The sequence below is a fragment of the Spermophilus citellus genome (genome assembly GCF_964194105.1).
Source record: "Spermophilus citellus genome assembly, chromosome: 14".
Lineage (NCBI taxonomy): Eukaryota > Metazoa > Chordata > Mammalia > Rodentia > Sciuridae > Spermophilus > Spermophilus citellus.
In genome coordinates this window covers 51,284,529-51,303,021 of record NC_138194.1, presented here as the reverse complement: position 1 = coordinate 51,303,021, position 18,493 = coordinate 51,284,529, and the positions used below count along the sequence as shown (strand labels likewise).

The window sequence follows — 18,493 nt, the reverse complement described above, 5'->3', positions numbered from 1 at the left end:
CAAATAGGTATCTAAACTTTCCAAATTATTTCTGCCTCTCTAGTGGATGACTTAGTAAGATAATCAAAGTTCTTCTTCTATTAATTATGACTTTTTTCTTAAATAGGTTTAGTACGTCACTGATTTAGTCAGTGTTTTCACTGCTGTGACTAAAAGATCTGAGCAGAACAATTTTAAAGGAGGAAGAGTTTATTTGAGGGCTCACAGTTTCAGAGGGTTTTAGTCCATAGAAGGCTGGTTCCATTCCTTGGGACTCCAGACAAGGATGAACATTATGGCGGGAGAGTGTGGCGGAGGGAAGCAGCTCACATCATGATCAGAAAGCAGAAAGGGAGGTCTTCACTTGCCAGATACAAATATATGCCCAAAGCCACACCCCAGTTCCCACCTCCTCCAGCCACACCCTACCACTTCAGTTACCACTCAGTTAATCCCTATCAGGGGATTAATTCATTGATTGGGTTAAGACTCTTACAACCCAATCATTTTTCCTCTGAATCTTCTTGCATTGTCTCACACATAAGTTTTGAGGGACACCTCACATCCAAACCATAACAGTCCCCCTTGGTTTTTTGATTTTGTTTTTTAGTACAAGGCCTCACATATGTTAGACTACTATTGAGGTCTAGCCAGCCCTAGCCTCTCAGTCATCTTTTGCAAAGGAAAATAAGTTATTCAGTATGTTATCTTTTTTTGTTTCTTTTTTTAGTATCATGAGGGCTGGGGTTATGACTCAGTGGTAGAGTGCTTGCCTAGAACATGTGAGGCACTGGGTTCGATTCTCAATACCACATATAAGTAAATGAATAAAGGTCCATCAACATCTAAAAAAACAGGATTTTTTAATTGAATGGCTTAATAGAATAGAATTCAGGTTCATAATTCTAAGGAACAGGAATAACTTTTAAACAAGAAGCTAATATTTAAGGATAATTGGCTAAGGCCCATACTAACTTTTACTTATTTAAATCTGCCCACATAATGCTTTATGTTCAGTAACTCATTAATCCTTAGATTTATATTGAATACACACTATTATTAGTCCCATTTTACAATTTGAAGGCAACCAAGGGCAAAGAGAAGTTAAGTAACTTGTCCAATGTCACATGTTACTCATTAATAATAATTTGCAGAGCCTTTGCTATTAAGCACCACGTTGAAATGCCCTTAAACTCTAATCTAGAGTGCATGGATGGAACAATATTTATTAGCAACTCAATTCATAATAGCTAAGCTATGGAACCAACCCAGCTACCCTTCAATAGATGAATAGATAAAGAAAATGTATATATATACAATGGTATATTACTCAGCCATAAAAAAGAATGACTTTATGACTTTTGCTGGAAAAATAGATGGATCTGGAGACTATCATACTACCAAGTAAAATAAGCCAACCCTAAAAAAACAAGGCCAAATGTTCTCTCTCCTATGTGGATGCTAACACATAATGAGAGAGGGAGGTGAGAATAAGGGTTCAGGGGATTAGACAAAGAAGAATGAAGGGAAGCTGGAGGATGGGAAGAGGAAAGACAGTAGAATGAATCAGACATAACTTTAATATGCTCGCATATGGATACACCACAGTGAATCTCAACATCATGTGCATTTACAAGAATGGGATCTTAATTAAAATAAGTTATTTCCATGTATGTAGAATATGTCAGAAAGCACTCTACTGCCATGCATATCTAAAAAGAACAAATTTTAAAAAGAGTGAATAGATGTTAGAGGTAGTCAAGGAAGGTGTCATAGGAGGGTGACAATTGAACTCATTCTGGAATGAGCACAAGTTTCCTAAGTAGAGAACAGAGAGGAAGGCAAATGTGTAGATGCCAGGAAGTTTGAGAGTGTGTTTAAGGAAGGTTGAAAAGGGGAGATTTCAGGTTGTAGAAAGAAAAAAAATTGGAAACAGATTATGAATTGACTTGGGTTTCTTTCAGGGAGTCTGGGCTTTCTTCATAGAGCTGGATTTACAACATAGATCCTCAGATGGATGCTGAGCCCTTTACCTCAGAATCCAGTAGGGAGCGTGTTAAAAAGGCAAATTCCTAACCACCACCCTAGGCCATTCAAATTCAGAAAGTGTAGGGCAGGGGGGCCAGGAGTCTGGGTGGTTCTGATGTGTAGGCATGCTTAGGACCTCTGCTCTAGGCTGTCTGGAATTAAAAGACTTACAAGTAGGCAGAAAACATGGATGGGATTTTGTTTTTAAAGTGGGAATTACAGAAATTGAAACTAGTACACAATATATTGGAGAATGATCAATTAAGAGGCTATTGTAAACATTTAACAAAGAGGTAATATGATCTTGGATTAAGATGTGGCCTTGTTGAGCAGACTTGTACAACAGAGAAATATGTGGCCAGTGCTGCTTCAAGAAGCTGACAGGTAATGTTTGAATAGAAGCTATTATTTCTTACTCTCAGATTCAAAAGGTATTGTGTATATATACACAATGGTATATTACTCAGCCATAAAAAAGAATGACTTTATGACTTTTGCTGGAAAAATAGATGGATCTGGAGACTATCACACTATCAAGTGAAATAAGCCAACCCTAAAAAAACAAGGCCAAATATTCTCTCTCCTATGTGGATGCTAACTTGTTCAAAAGGTACTTCAGAGTAGGAATTGGTAAGTAGGTAGGAAGAGGATAGGGAAGTGATAAAGGATTGTGTTAGGATTTACAGACTAAATAAATAGTATATAATGGTGTTTTACCTGAGAGAGAGAAGAGGAAAATGATTTTGCCATTCTAACTTTTACTTATTTAAATCTATACATTCAAGATTGTATAAAATACTATGTTTCCTTGATAATTGCCATTCTGACTGGGGTCAGATGAAATCTTAGAGTAGTTTTGATTTGCATTTCTCGAATTCCTAAAGATGTTGAGCATTTTTTCATATATTTGTTAATCAATTGTATTTCCTCTTCTGTGACGTATCTGTTCAGTTCCTTACCCCATTTATTCATTGGGTTATTTGGGTTTTTTTGGTGATAATTTTTTTTTAGCTCTTTATATATCCTGGAGATTAACACTGTATCTGAGGTGCTGCCATGTACAACTAATTAGAACAAATTAAAAACTTAAAAAAAAAAAAAAACTATGTTTCCCGTCATCTGAGAGTAAGAAATAATAGCTCCTATTCAAACATGACCTGTCAGCTTCTTGAAGCAGCACTGGCCACATATTTCTCTGTTGTACAAGTCTGCTCCTTGAGAAAATCCTTGCTCCACTCCAGATAACAACCTGTCCTTTACTAAAGCCACAAGCAATGCCCTCCACCTTGATTGTCCAACTGGGCACAGGGAGGTGCAAGGATTACATCAGAAAGTACAGTGCTTGCTGGGCACGGTGGCACATGCCTGCAATTCCAGCTACTCTGAAGGCTGAGGTGGAAGGGTGGCAAGTTCAAGGCCAACCAGGGCAACTTAGCAAGACCCAAAATAAAATAAAAAGGACTGGAAATGTAGCACCTCTGGGTTCAACCCCCCATTGCTACAATTAAAAAAAAAAAGCAAACTAGGCTCACTCATACGTTATATACTGATGCTTAACACCTATACCATTTGCTGCTCACAACAGTACCTTTAGTTATCTCTTGCCAGCCAGGCACTGGTCTGTAGGCAGCCATGTCGAACTAATATGGCCTTTTCCACCTGGCCACAGGTGATTATTACACCAGATTAGATACCTGAAGCAAGCTGGAACCAATCCAAATTCCATCTGCTGGAATTGAACATTGAGGTTTTACTTGTAAATTCGAGGGCTCTGAGTAACATGTATCATATGCCTTGCAGATTGGGGAACAGAGAGAGCTGATCTAAAAAACAGAGAGAAGAATCACACAGATGGTCATTGAGAAGAAAGAGAAAGAGAGAAAAATGGGGAGAGACCAGTGCCTGTGTCCCTCCCTCATGGCTTCTCAGCCAGGAATCAGTATCCACAAACAAGTATTCCCACCCTCATTCCTTTTCTTACCTTTTGTAAAAGACACACTATTAGGCACACCTGGACTACCTTTTATTTATTTATTTTGGGCATTGGGGATTGAATTCAGGGGCACTCAACCACTGAGCCACATCCCCAGCCCTATTTTATATTTTATTTAGAGACATGGTCTCACTGAGTTGCTTGGCGCCTCACTTTTTGCTGAGGCTGGCTTTGAACTCAGAATTCTCTTGCCTCGGCCTCCCTATCTGCTGGGATTACAGGTATGTGTCACTGCGCCCAGCTTTATTTTTATTTTATTATTTTCTGGTGCTGGGGATTGAACCCAGGGGTGCTCTACCCCTGAACTAATCCCCAGTCCTTTCTATTTTTTATTCTCACTAGGTTGCTTATAGCTTCACTAAGTTGCTGAGGCTGTCATCAAACCTGGGATCCACCCCTCAGTCTCTCAAACTGCTGGGATTATATGCATGCGCCACTACTTTTGGGAGGTGTTTGACCTTTGGACAACATAGTTAGAGTTAATGATTTGAAATGTAAGTCAGGCCTTTATATTTTCAATCTAGTTTAGGTATTTGGATTGAACTAGTATTTTGGAGTGGGAAATACTGTGGTATGTATTCTAACACAAAATTTAAAATTCAAGTGCATATCCAATATATCTCTAAACATTTATTGCAAGTTTCTTGTCTTTATTTTTCTTCTCCTACCTCTTTTCAAATGATTCTTGTTGTGTTTTGTAGGCATGTTATGAGTATGGAGAAAAAGAAATCTACTCAGGAATCAAGGTTGCTTTTAAGCGCACACATGTAATTTCTCCACGTTTCTTTTTAAAAAGGATATGCACACTAATTTTTTTTAAAACAACATATGCACACTGAAGTCAAAGAATCACAAATGTATGCCTTCAGGGATGGAAAATTTGAAGATGCCAAACTAACTTTAACAAATTGTCATTTGGAATAGCCCAGCCTAAGAAGATCTCTAATAAGTATAAAATAAGATGGATAGAAATTTATTATAATGAAAAAACATTGGACATATTTTTATCCATAGTATGCATAATGGTGAACTGTGATCAGTGTTCTAAGAATGACAAAAGGACTAAAAGCCAAACTGCAAATTATTAAATAAATTAATTCACAAGAATTAAAGTGCTTTTTTAGTATTCTATATAATATTGTGCTGTTATATAGTACATTTGAGCAACTTTGCTAATGTTTCACATACTTTTCCATGCTATTTTTAAAATTTCTAAACAAATGAGAGTTTTTATGATTGAGTTCTAGTGTAATTGTATTGGAATCAGAAAAATACTCCTTTTTGAATTTCTCAAGTTTCTTTTTTGTCCAGTTTTGAGTCAATTGGTATAAATATTTTGTTTATAAAACAACTATTACAGTGTGTTTATCTTTTCTGCTAGTAATTATTTAAATTTTTGCGATTATATATTTTGAGGCTATTTTACTACTTCTTATAGAAGTTTAGAATTTTTATATTCTAAAGAACATAATGAAAAAAATGGGGAAAGTTTAAGTAACTTTCTCCTTTTTTTTCATCATGTTCTTTGAGATTAGCTCTTTTTTCTTTTTCTGCTTATTATTAATTCTAAGCTATTGGATCAGTGATAAAATTAAATAGTTTTGGTACTTTAATCACACTATGTTTCTTTCTTTTTTGCTGAAGTTTTGGTCAGCTTAATTGTTCTCACATAACTACTAGATGTGGAAGTTTGTTGTTTTTATTTTAAAATTTACTTACAACCCAGATCATTCATGAATGTGTGTATATGTTTACAAGTTCATACTTTGAAGAATAAATTGAATCACAGCTATATGAATGAACTTTTAAAAATAAGTACAGCATTTTACTTAAACTTCTGACATTGTTCTTGCTTAGAATTGATGTTCTTTTAAGAGAAATACTGTGGGAGGTTTAAATATAGGCATTCTGAAAGTAATTGAAACTGGACTTTTTTTTCTTTTTGTAATCACTTATATGCTTAAAGTATCTATCCTTGAGGCAGTCATTTTTCGTTAATTAACTTCTTTGCATTCTTAGAATCATTGCAGATATAATTAACATGTAAGATAAAATTCATAAGCATGAAACTAATTATGGTTGTATAGTGATGAGGATTTATGAAAGCAATTAAATAAGGCATTTTACTTTTTGACTCCTAAGACTAGATGTGGTCAACAACTGACTGCTTATTCTTCAAAAAAGAAGAAAGGACATACCGTAAGCATATTTTAATTCATAGCATATTACCATTTATGAGGCTACTCTGAATTTGTTTTTGATTCTATGCCAGACCTTCTGAAACAGTGTCTTCTTTCCTTGGCTAAGCATAAGGACAGTAGTACTTAGCAAGTTGTTATAGATACCTTCACAGGAATATCAGTGAGACAGTATGGTGTAATATTTATGACAAGATCTGAAGTCACATTTCCTGGGTTTGCTTATCAAATAGTGTGATCTTCAGCAAATTACCTGATGCTCTGTCCCTCATTCCTTCATTATAAAAATATTAGTACTTTAGATAAATCATTTAGAAAGATCTTTGGTCCCTAAAATTCCAATTAGTTAATTAATGGTTACTATTGTTTTTTTCCTCCTAAGAATAACTTGGGCTATACATTGATTTAGATTTGAGGAAAATATCAAATCATATACATTTTTAAGAGTTTTACTATAGATAGCTTAGTGTGTTTATATATGGCTATGTCACATCATAGCATCCATAAAGCTTGAATTACTGAGGACCACTGAACACGGCCTCTGGATACATGGGACATCCTCATGGACTCAAGATTCAGTAAGTTCAATCTTCTGGAAATATTTTCCTGTAGAGTCATGAATGTGTTAGTGTGCTCACTGCAGGAGTGGTGGTCATAGTGTGATATCAGTATTAGTTGGTAGTGACTGTAGTGGCAGTATAGGCTCAAACTTATGGTAACATTTATTAAACGCTTACATGGTTGCAGGTGCTCTTCTAGGTACTTCACATGGATTAACTGATTTTATCTTCACTGTAACCAAGGAAATAGGTATTATTATTATTATTATTATTATCTCAATAATTATTTTTTGAAGTAGCAGAGAAGTCATTAGATACTGGGAAGGATAGGTGGAGGGTAGGACAGAGAGAAGATGGATAATGGGTACAAAGTATAGTTGGGGGGAAGTAGTTCTGCTATTGTATAGCACAGTAGGATAACCATAGTCTACAGCAATTAATTAGAAATGAATTATATTACATATTATGTTGTGTAATTATATTAATTATAATGTATTACAATTAATTATATTATGAAATAACTAGGGAAGAGTTTGAAGTTTCCCAGCATATAGAAATAATAATATTTGAGAAGGAAATGCTAATTATCATGATTTGATCAGATTTGATCATTACACATTGTATATGTGTATTGAGTCATAATACTGTACCCTACAAATAAATATAAATATTATGTAGGTTAAAAAGTAAAAATAAACAAAATAATGGTTTTTCTGAGTGAAGAAATGGATGAACATCCCATTTTACGATGAGGAAGTGAAGTTGTAGAGGGATTATACAAAGTCACAAAACTGTTAATTGATAGAACTAGGTTTAAATATAAACTGATTCTAAAACTTAAATGCAGATGTAATTCTACCAGTATAGTTTTGGCTTAGGGAAATGACATTTCATTCAGCACTTGAGCTTGTGCCTTGCTATAGCTAGGTTTTCTTGGCCAGTGTCAAGCAAACCATTTTAAGCCAACAGAAGCTGTGTGTTCATAGTCTCCACTGAATTGTCTTAGAATTCTGTTTTATTCCTTGCTTGGGCTTTTTATCATTTTAACTTGTTACCTTAGGAGGTAGGCTTGAAGACAAAAGTGTATGTGCTTGGTACAATATATTAATAAAAAAAAAATTAGATGCCACTGCTATCCCTTACTGATGACTCAAACCTCCTACCTGGATCTTACCCCCTAGACTGCTTTCTGGCCCTATCCCAGCAGACTCTGAGTCATGGCCTACTTTACTTTAGTTCCCTACTTTGAGCCAACCCTGGTTTCTCTTTGCAGCTAACACAAGTCTCTGAAAAAGATTATGTAAGTGGTCATAGGAGACATACGACAGAAAAGAAAAAATGAGCAGGAATAATAATTCAGTCAGTAACTACATTGATGTTAAACTAATGATAACTTTTCTGTTTTGCCTTACTTGTATTTTAACTCAAAAAAATACTTGAGGCATGTCAGCTAGGGCAGGAAGAGTTTCCTCTAGTGACTTTCCAGTTCTCACTTGACCTGTCATGTGCATATGGATGCAACTGCTGGCCAGGGGAAGAGTGGGGAGCATTCTTCCGCCTTCACTTCCTAGGCTCTTTAGCCCCCATTGAGCTGTGAACAGTGGCTGAGGACAAAAGCTGTATACACTGTACAAACAGAGCAGCAAAGCAGCAGTACACTGAGTCATTCTTCGCTCTGTGTGAGAACTGAGGGGGACTCTATTCATTTCCTTTGTGCTGGTGTCTGTCAACAGCGCTGTTTGAGGCAAGGCCTATTGTGCCGGCCAGTGTTTCTTATTGACCTAAGTCTGTGCCTGCTATGTTCCCAGGGTCGAAGTTGCGAGTGAGAGAATGTTTGGAAAGGGGTAATCATAGGCTAAATGCATTTTGCTGCATTGTCATCTGACCTATTAAATCTAAACTGTGGTCTACGTTAATGCAAACAGGTAATTATATAGTCACAGCTGCAGCTATTGACATCTGGTTACCACCCCCATGGGAAAAAAAAATATGTGTTTTTTGTCCTCTGTCTAGGTTCTCATATGGTGGACTTTAATGATTTTTAACTGAAAATAGATAGTAGATTAGGAAGAACGAAAGATCAACAGGGTGGATACTATTAAATAACCTCTGCCACAGATGTTGCATGTTTTTCTTTGATAACAGTGCTTTTCCATGACTCCAGCGTGAATAATCTTGACTTAATTTTAAAGTAGATTAAGGTGAAGACCATTTTTATGTTTCTATCATGTATAATTGCAGCATCATTCTAAATCACTTTGAAGGGCCTGCCTCTCGTAACTGAATTTTGCCGGCTTGCCTTGGGGTTTATCCACTGTGTTCTCGTCGCCGTGCTCTCCCAGTGCAGGGTGGTAAGTGTGTGCAAGAGCCCTGCGCTCCCTGATCTTAGCAAGTATATTACAGTGACTTGAGGCCATGGCTATCAATTGTGTTAATAAGGTCTATTCTTTTTAGTTGCTTTTAGGACTCTAAGGAGCACAAGTTATGAATAAATAACTCTTAGTGTATCACCTCTTCCATGTCCTATGGAGAAGAACTTTTATAATAGCAGAAGAAAAAAATGTTTAGAAATCTGTTCCAGTCTACCATGAAAATCCATTTCTATTTGAATACAGTATTTCATCTCTACAATTCATTATTTAGCAAGATTTATTAAAATCCTAATAAATGATAGACTTTGTGCTACGTATTGGGGTATGTAGAGATGAAGATCCAGTGTTTTTTTTCTAATTCAGTCCATCAACTAGTAGCATTTTGAAGTATAACAAGAAAGACCTTATGAGTTCAAGGTTGTTCTACTTTTTTTTTTTTAAGAGAGAGAGTGAGGTAGAGAGAGAGAGAGAGAGAGAGAGAGAGAGAGAGAGAGAGAGAGAATTTTAATATTTATTTTTTAGTTATCTGCGGGCACAACATCTTTGTTGGTATGTGGTGCTGAGGATCGAACCCAGGCCGCACGCATGCCAGGGGAGCGCGCTACCGCTTGAGCCACATCCCCAGCTCAAGGTTGTTCTACTTTCTGTCAGGTGAATATTGGAATGCAGTCTCCCTCTAAGTGGATGTTTACAAGTCCTATTGGGTCTTGATGAGAAAGCACTCAGGATGCCCATGGGCATGGATTACCTTGCCTTTTGAACCTGTAAGCAGGGCTCCCCTGGGTCTTGCACTTCTCAGAGTGCGCAAGGACTGATTGTGCTGCTCTCTTAGAGGTTGTGGCGGTCAAAGGAGGGCAATTCAGCATCACTTCTTGCATTCTAGGTACTGGAGATACAAAGACGAATATTTTAAAACTCTTACTGTCATAGGACTCAGGTTAAATGCCTTTTTAAAATCTTCATTGCAAGCATGATTTTGAAAAACAAACTATGGCACCACAGTTGAATTTAATATAATAAATTAATATTATATTATTTAATATAATAAATAATAAGATAAAAATTAAATACCAAATATGTTTTATCTTTGAAAACATTGGCCAGTAATGAAGACTGTTCCTTCCACTTTGAAAATAATATTTCATGTTAATATTTGTAAGTTCACACTAATATTTCTAGGTTGGCATCTTGTATGTGGAGTACTAGGTGGAATCAAAGTGATATTCATGTAAATGGTATTCTGGTCACTGTTTTAATTCTTAAAAATGAGAACTATCTTCAAATTCTTACAGTGAAATCTTTTTCTTTCCTTTTCTCTCTTTGTATTTTTTTTTAACAAATAGTACTTTATTTTTCTATGCTGCTGTTTCATATATGGAATTATTTTGACAGATACCAAGTATAATCACTTCAAAAGGCTTTTCATATTTGTAAGAAATAACAAACCATATGCCATCTAGCCAAAGCCCTGATTTGGAAAGAACATGGCTCTTGGCCAGCAATTAATTAAGCCACCCTTTTGTTTTGGCCATATTGTGTTGTTGTATAGGTGTGAAATCATCTGTCGTCACTGGATAGGAATATTCCTATGCATCCATGGCAATTTTAGGGAAAGCAGTCGACTTTGGTACTGTTTTTCTACAAAGAAATAGGAGTGATAAGTCCAAGTACATGAAGCATGAGAAGCCTGGAAAAAAGCTTTTGGGATAAAAAGGGCATAAGAATTGGGTCTTGGGTAGCTGAAAAGTGATTCCTATCATTTTGGACTCTTGAAAATCATACTAATGTTCGCAGGAAGTTAGAAGCTGAACATCTGTAGCAGGTGTCTATTACTAGAGAATATAGAACGAGAAAAGATTACTTAATTATGTGCTATGTATAGTGGGATGCCCTGTTGTCAAAAAGAGAAAATAATTAGCCTGACTAATCGATTTCCTGCATTTCTCCTAAATTCCAGTTGAGATAGTCTTAAATTATCTTCAAACAGAGATCTGCCCTGATATCAGATTAGATGGGCTCAATTAGGTCAGTCAGTGTTCCTCTCATTGAATGACTTCACTGCTTCTCATTAGAGTAGAATTAACTTCTTATTCAGGATATAGTAGTTAAACAGAGTTCTGGGCCCTGGGTCTAAAGATTGCAATCAGGGAAGGCTGGTCTCAACATAGAGCTTCCTTTTACCCATTTTGACCATTGTCACTGCTTCCCCTCATTCATCCTCATTGCTGTTGATCTTAGCAAGGGACCCAGAGACACTATTGCCTTGCTTACAAATAAGGTTTTATGTTTGATCTTTTCATTTTGTAAAAGATAAAGCACCTAAATCTTAAAAGGGTGCTTTCTTTTTTTAATGAACAGCATTGGCTTTGGGAATTTCAAAAGCTCTATAATGTTTTGTGCATATGGTAAAAAGGACTCACAACAGACATTGTGATCCAAATACTTGTTTTCTCTTTCTCTTAGTGGAGAATTATTTCCCTAAGATAAAGCATGATTAAACTAGAATTGTTTGGTGTTTTTTCGCCAAATCCTAACTAATAAATCTAAATTCACACATATATTTTGGAGGGTTTCCTGAACACTAGCCTTGGCTAGTGTTGAGCTTCTCTTTCCTTCGATGAGTGCTGGCTAGCCTGTGGTACCTGCATTTACACATCCATACTCACCCTCTCCTACATTGGTCTGGTACCTATCTTTATTTTGGGGAAAAGTGAAAGTATATTAAAGTGCTTTACAAATAACTGTAGGTGGGTTCAGAGAGGGTTAACCATCTGGCATTCTTAGTGGCTTAATTAGGCTCTGGCACAGAGCCAGCATCCCTAGAAAATGGGTCTGCCAAAGACATCCACAGAAACTAGTGGGTTTCAGTGTCCTGGAAAGGTCTGGAACCTTCAGCATAGTCTGTGCTTTTGCCTACCTGTCGTGTGAAAGAGGGAGGCTGTTCAGATAAAGGGACAAAGCAGCCAGTCATATTTCCATCCAGCACCATGATTGTATTTTTCTCTTTGAAAAGGAGGCAGGAGTCCCTGTCAGGGTTTTAAACCTCTGTAGTGTTTCACTGCCCTGTGCTTTGTACCATTCAAGGAGTGGCCATCACAGACCTACTGGGAAACCAGTGGTTCCTCTGAGACTGCACCCAAAAGAAAGAGCCTTCCTTGTAAAACAGAATGTTGTCAGGATTTGAGTTTGGGGATTGAACCCTGGGAGATCTGGCAGTGCAGAGAATTTTCACTCAATGTTTAGCCTCCATACTATTTCAAGAAAGGAAAGTAATTTTCACCGTTGCTTTATTGATAGAATGCCTAGTAGCTCAAAAGATTATGAGTCCTTTGAAATAAAATATTGCTATAAATGTATTATGTTATAAAACATGCTGGTTTTGCAAGTGTAAAATTTGAAAGATCAAGGATTGTAATCCAATATTTTCTACTTGTCTTTTGTGTGTGTGTGTGGTGGGGAGTGCTGGAAATTGAACCCAGGGCCTTCTGCATGTGAGGGAAGCACTCTACAAGCTGAGCTATATCCCCAGCCCTCTACTTGTTTTATTAGCTTAAAATAAATATATTTGCTATTTGGATTGTTCACAACTTGGGTTTCTAGGACTAAAACGTGAAAAGTAATCTTTGTTTAATTCTAAAACCCTATATTGTAATGTGCTTGAATTTCTGTATGCTGAAACGTTTTTCTGTGTAAAAATTATTTCAGATAGGGGAAACTATTTTGCATTAGAAACCTCTTTCTGGGTTTTTGTTTTATTTTTTTGAAACAACAACTTTATTTTATTTATTTTTATGTGATACTGAGGCTCGAACCCAGTGCCTCACACATGCTAGGCAAACACTCCACCACTGAGCCACAACTCCAGCCCCTGGACCCTTTTATTTAAAGGTGTGCTATTTAATCTTTCAGAATGAACTCCAACTTTTAAAAACTACATGTAAATAAAAATATAACAAAACTTTATAGTTCATAGAAAAACTTCATTGCACTCTTTATTTAGAAAAGCTATTTTTTCCTGTAACTATTATAAATAGGTGGAATGTGTCTTGAGAATAACAATTTGAAATTTTTTTCGTATTTTATAACCTTTGTATATAACAAATATCTCCGGCTGTCAGTCTGTCACCTATTCTTTGAAGCATTACTTAAGGTAGCGCTATTTCCCTACCACAAGGAAATGAATAACAGTATTTTGGAAATGATTTATTACTACAATGAAAGGCAGATTATAGTAGACTATCATTAATTCCGAATTCCTAGTGGCAGTAATACAATTAATAATACAATTCCTGTATACTCTAATGCTTTAAAACTCATATATGAAAAAGGGAAGAATTTCATTTCAAAATCCATTGTGTAGCTCCAACTGTATACATATGATGTATATTGTTATCCTCTATATCACTTATTTATTTTGGCCCTTATTCATAGACAATCTTATTTCTTTAACTTATATCATTTCCAAAGCCAGAGTAAAACCTTATATCTGTGTTTAAGGCAGTGTTGGCACAGACCCACAGCAAACCCTTATTTCCCTCAGTTGCATAATTTGTTTTATTCAAATAACTTGAGCAAATCCAAACTAGTTTTGATATACTTGGGGGCTAACCTTGGAACATTTTTTATAAGGTCTAAGAAAAATTCACCCTGACTTTTTTTGTGAACAGAATCCAGTGTTCATGTTGTTCTACACATTTCACAGTCAAAAATTACTGATATGCCAAATAAAATTTGTTAGAAATAAAAATTATTTAAAAATAGCCCTGAGTTCCTTTGAATCTTAGTGTCATCTCCTTCAATCAAGGATCCCTTTTCATATTATGCTGTTTGGGGGAGAATTTTAGAATTTTAACTAAATTTAGTTTTTAATGTGTTTTTTCTTACTTTTGAAAACTTTGTAAAAGATAAAGAAGTTGTATAATACAACATGAATGAACTCTGAAAACATTTTGTCAAATGAAAGAAGACAGTCACAAAAGACCGAGTATCATATAATTCACTTTATATGAAATGTCCAGAATAGACAGCTTCATAGAGACAGAAAGTAGATTAGTCATCACCAAGGGCCAGGTGAGGAGAGATAGGGGATGTCTGCTAATGGGTCCAGGCTTTTGGGAGGTGATTAAAATGTTCTAAAATTGAGGTAAAGACTGCATAACCCTAGAATGTACTAAAAACCACTAAATTGTCCCCTTTAAATGGATAAATTTTATGATATGCGAATTATATCTCAACAAAACTACTAATGAAGTTTTAGTAGTGGGAAATATTTTAGATTTTAAAAAATTGATAATATTTTATGCTCAGAGTTAACCCCTCCCATAATACTCCACTTTAGTAAATATAAGTTATATGTGGACTAAATCATTAGCATCATTTTAATAGCTTGTAATAATATCCACACTATTACATGTTAATCTGTGCAGTCCTAAAACATGACTGTTTAAAAAGATATTTTTTTATCCTCTTGGACGACATTATCAGTAGAGAGAAAAATGCATGTCTTCAGCAAATATTTGTTGATGACTAATCTGTACTAAGTTCTGTCCCATTGTTACTCATACAGAGATGACCAGATTATGGTTCCTGCCCTCTGGAATATCACCATTAGTTTGCAGACAGGCAAAAACAAAAGCCTGCCAGGAAATGTGACCATATGATACATGTTGTCAAAGGCCTGACCATTCTTTATAAGGAGACCCACCAGACTTTGAGGGATGGGGAAAGAAAGAACTGTGGCCTACCTCAAGAACTTTAGGAAGATTCTTCAACAACAGTACTTCTGGTCTGTTTGAGTAGAAAGAGAATATGCCAGGGAAAAAAGGACCTTCTAGGCAGAAAGATAGTAGGGGATAGGAAAGGTAGCAGAATACAACAATTACTAATAGGGCATTATGTAAAATTGTGGATGTGTAACCGACGTGATTCTGCAATCTGCATTTGGGGTAAAATTGGGAGTTCATAACCCACTTCAATCTAATGTATGAAATATGATATGTCAAGAGCTTTGTAATGTTGTGAACAACCAATAAAAAAAAAAAAAAAGAATGAAATGAATAGCTCATACCAGGACACAGGAGCAAGGGGAAGACAGACAAAACCAGCACAGGCTGTTTAGGAACCTTAAGTGGTGCAGGTCACATCTGAGCCCAGGATTTGTGTCTGAGGCTGTATAGGAGCTGCAGCAGGAGGCAGCAGTGGAGAGCTAGGCCATAAGGGTGCCAGGAAGGGCCCTGGTAGGCTTTACTGAATCCATTAAGAATCTCTGAAAGAACTGCTCATTTATTATTTAATCCCATTCATTTATAATCACCCAGTATAGGGACAGAAGAGGAATTAGGAAATAGTCTAGCCTTTTGTTGTTTTTAAAAAGAAAGTAAGATCCAGAGAAGCCTAGAACATGAGTCCCATCCCAGCAGCATGGGTCCTGTATTACTCGTCTTTGGAAAGTCAGAGGCTGCAGGGCCTAAGTAGCACTCAATAAATGTTAGCTATTCTTAATTTTCAGAGATATTTGCAATACTGTCCAGAGATAGCTAAGAAGTACCAAAAATTGTCCTGCTGAGCCACAGAATGCCAACTCTACACATAAAACAAAGGTTTCCACCAAAGCCTTTGTTTTGAAATTAATTTATAGCTCATATTAAGAAAAATTTCTTAGAAGTCCTTAGAAGCTTAAATAGATTTTTATCTCTTGGTGGAATCCATTCATTTGTAATTGTGAAATTTTTTTTTCATCTCTACTAATGTTTCACTTAAAATCTTTTAAGTTTTATATCTCATTAATATGGCTATGCCAGCTTCATTTTAGTTAGGGTTCATCTGATATATCTTTACCCATGTTTTTATTTTACTTTCAACTTTTCTAGGCCTTTTGTTTATGGGGTGCTCCTTAGTCCCTTATCATACCTGGAATCAGGATCCAGCCCTGATAGATGCCCAGCACAGATTGGAGGATTTAGGGGTTCTACTTAGAAGAAGAAAAGTTGGTTTTGCCATCTGTACCAGTTTGCTCTGCAGGGAAACAGAACCAATAAGAATTATCTTGCTATAGATGATTTATTTTAAGGAATTGGCTCACCCAATTGTTGGGGCTGGCGAGTCTGAAATATGTAGGGCAGGCTTGCAGACTGAAAACTCCAGCAGGCGTTAATACTGCAGTTTTGAGGCAGAATTTCTTCTTCTCTGGGAAACCTTATATTTTGCTTTTAAGGCCTTCAACTGATTAGATGAGGCCCACTCAGATTATTTAGGGTAATTGTGGATGCTAACACTATCTACAAAATAATTTCACAGCAACATTTAGATTACTGTTTGACTAAATAACTGAGTACAATAGCCTAGCCATGTTGACACATAAAACTAACATCCCGTTACTTTTAGCATCAAATAATGTAGAAGCAGCAGCAAAATCACAGAGAGGTGTTTTTAATGGCAGTACTGCCTTTGAGATAGTGGAAATGCCTCCTCTTGGGGAGAGAGCAGCAAAACCTGGGACAGAGACCCACAGAGCAACCATTCCCAAGTCAGGCATTGTAGGGGTTTGTGTAGTTTTGCAGGAAGACCTCACGATACACTCATTCCTTTATTCTTCACCATGAATTTCCAATTTTCCCCAAATATTCAGGGGAAGAACCAGGGAGAAGTAATTCGACTATTGCCACTATGGGTATTATCCCCTATAACGCTATTGTACAAATGGCCATCCCGAAATTAAAAGAAAAGTATACGATGCTGAGAATTGAACCCAGTGCCTCACAAATGCTAGGCAAACACTCTACCACTGAGCATAGACACTAGTATTGCTGTATACATATGCGTGACTGTATGACCAATGTGATTCTGCAACTTGTACACTCAGAATAATGAGAAATTATACCCCATTTGATTCAATGTATGATATGTCAAGATCATTGTACTGTCATGTGTAACTAATTAAAACAAATTTTAAAAAGTATAAATATGCTTTATTGTGTTTCTCTAAGTCATGGTAGTTTGTATTTTATTATCTTATTATTTTAATTATATAGATTTATGGGGTATAGTGTGATCATTTCATATATATACAATATGTAATGAATGATCTTTTATTTCTATGTCTCTCACTCTCACACTACATATGATTTACTTTTTCTCTTAACTTTCTTTTGTATTTCATTAATTTCATTCTTTAACTGTTCTAAAAGAAATTTGAAGTCACTTTTGATTTATATAAATGAGGTCAATGACTGTTTATTTTTAATTTCCTGGGGAAAAGGCAATTATATGACTATGACTGTGGCTCTTATGCCTATAGGTATGGATTTAGCTCCAAATCCTGAGTAGAGCACCCCCCCCCCCACCGCCTTTGACATCCATGTACTAATGGAACTGAAAACTTGCTGTCCTCTCTAGCAGTGATGAGAACTCTACGTGCCCTTGGATCATGAAATATGCAATCAGAGTGGCATTGTATTTTTTAAAGGAGAGAAAACGGCTGCAGCCTGCTGAGCTCCAGCAGCTGCTGCTTGATGTCTTCAACTATGAGAGCACCTTTCTGACAGGTTCTCAGGCTCAACTCTGAGGTCAGCACAGGATTAGGACAGGAACCCACTTTGCACTGACAGCTGCTCTGTTAGTCAGTGTGCTGACTTCAGCCCCATGGCTTCTAAAGAATGTTTAATTAATTTTCTCACTACCAAAAGTTATCTCTAAAAAAAGAAAAAAAAAACTATAATCATGTGCTTTATCATGTGCTTTAACTGTTTTTTGTTTGTTTGTTTTTTACAAGAGATTATGATTTTTCCCCAGATCAGATGAAATTTTTGTCTCAAACCTGCTCCTGGATGCTTTTACTTAACACAAATGTATCAAATTGTGAATGTTACTGTTCATTTTTTTAAATTATTATCTCTAGGAATGGATTGTTTGCTTTGCAGAATGAGGCAACTCAAGATAGGTCCATTTGGCTTATTGAACTGCTGGTTCCCTGTAATAGAGCAACTACCCATGGGCAATAAGGATCTTCACTGAGTGTGAAAGACTCTTCCCTGTGATTAGGACCCAGAGGTGAGGAGGGAGAAAGGGTTCTGCTAGTGAGAACAAGGATGCATCTGCTGGCATGTTCTGTGATGGTTATTTTGCCATGTGGAGATGAAGTCAGCCCATTTGAGGGACAAAGATCTCGATGCCAGAATACTCTCATAGCAAGGACATTCCACCTTACATGAGAATTATTTAATGTCATTGTCTTGTAAAATAAGAGTGTGCACCCTTTCTACCCCCAGGGTAAATGTGTTTGTTCTTATTCTTCATTTATATGGGGTATATGCAATGATGATGTGATTTCAGAAGGTTAAGGATGGAAGCGAGAGAAAGAAGATT

General features: G+C 36.3%; 1 protein-coding gene and 1 pseudogene across 2 annotated transcripts in view; one reads left to right on the top strand and one right to left on the bottom strand.

Annotated features, from left to right (window-relative positions):
• Window positions 1–3,641, bottom strand: part of LOC308633176 (small ribosomal subunit protein eS8-like) — a 35,061-nt pseudogene extending 31,420 nt beyond the window's left edge. Inside the window, exon 1 of the transcript in view lies at window positions 3,596–3,641. The product of the transcript in view is annotated as a small ribosomal subunit protein eS8-like (transcript). The remainder of the gene's footprint in view (window positions 1–3,595) is intronic.
• MRPS28 (mitochondrial ribosomal protein S28) overlaps window positions 1–18,493 on the top strand; it is a 125,751-nt gene that overhangs the window by 63,896 nt on the left and 43,362 nt on the right. The gene's annotated exons all lie outside the window — the stretch shown is intronic.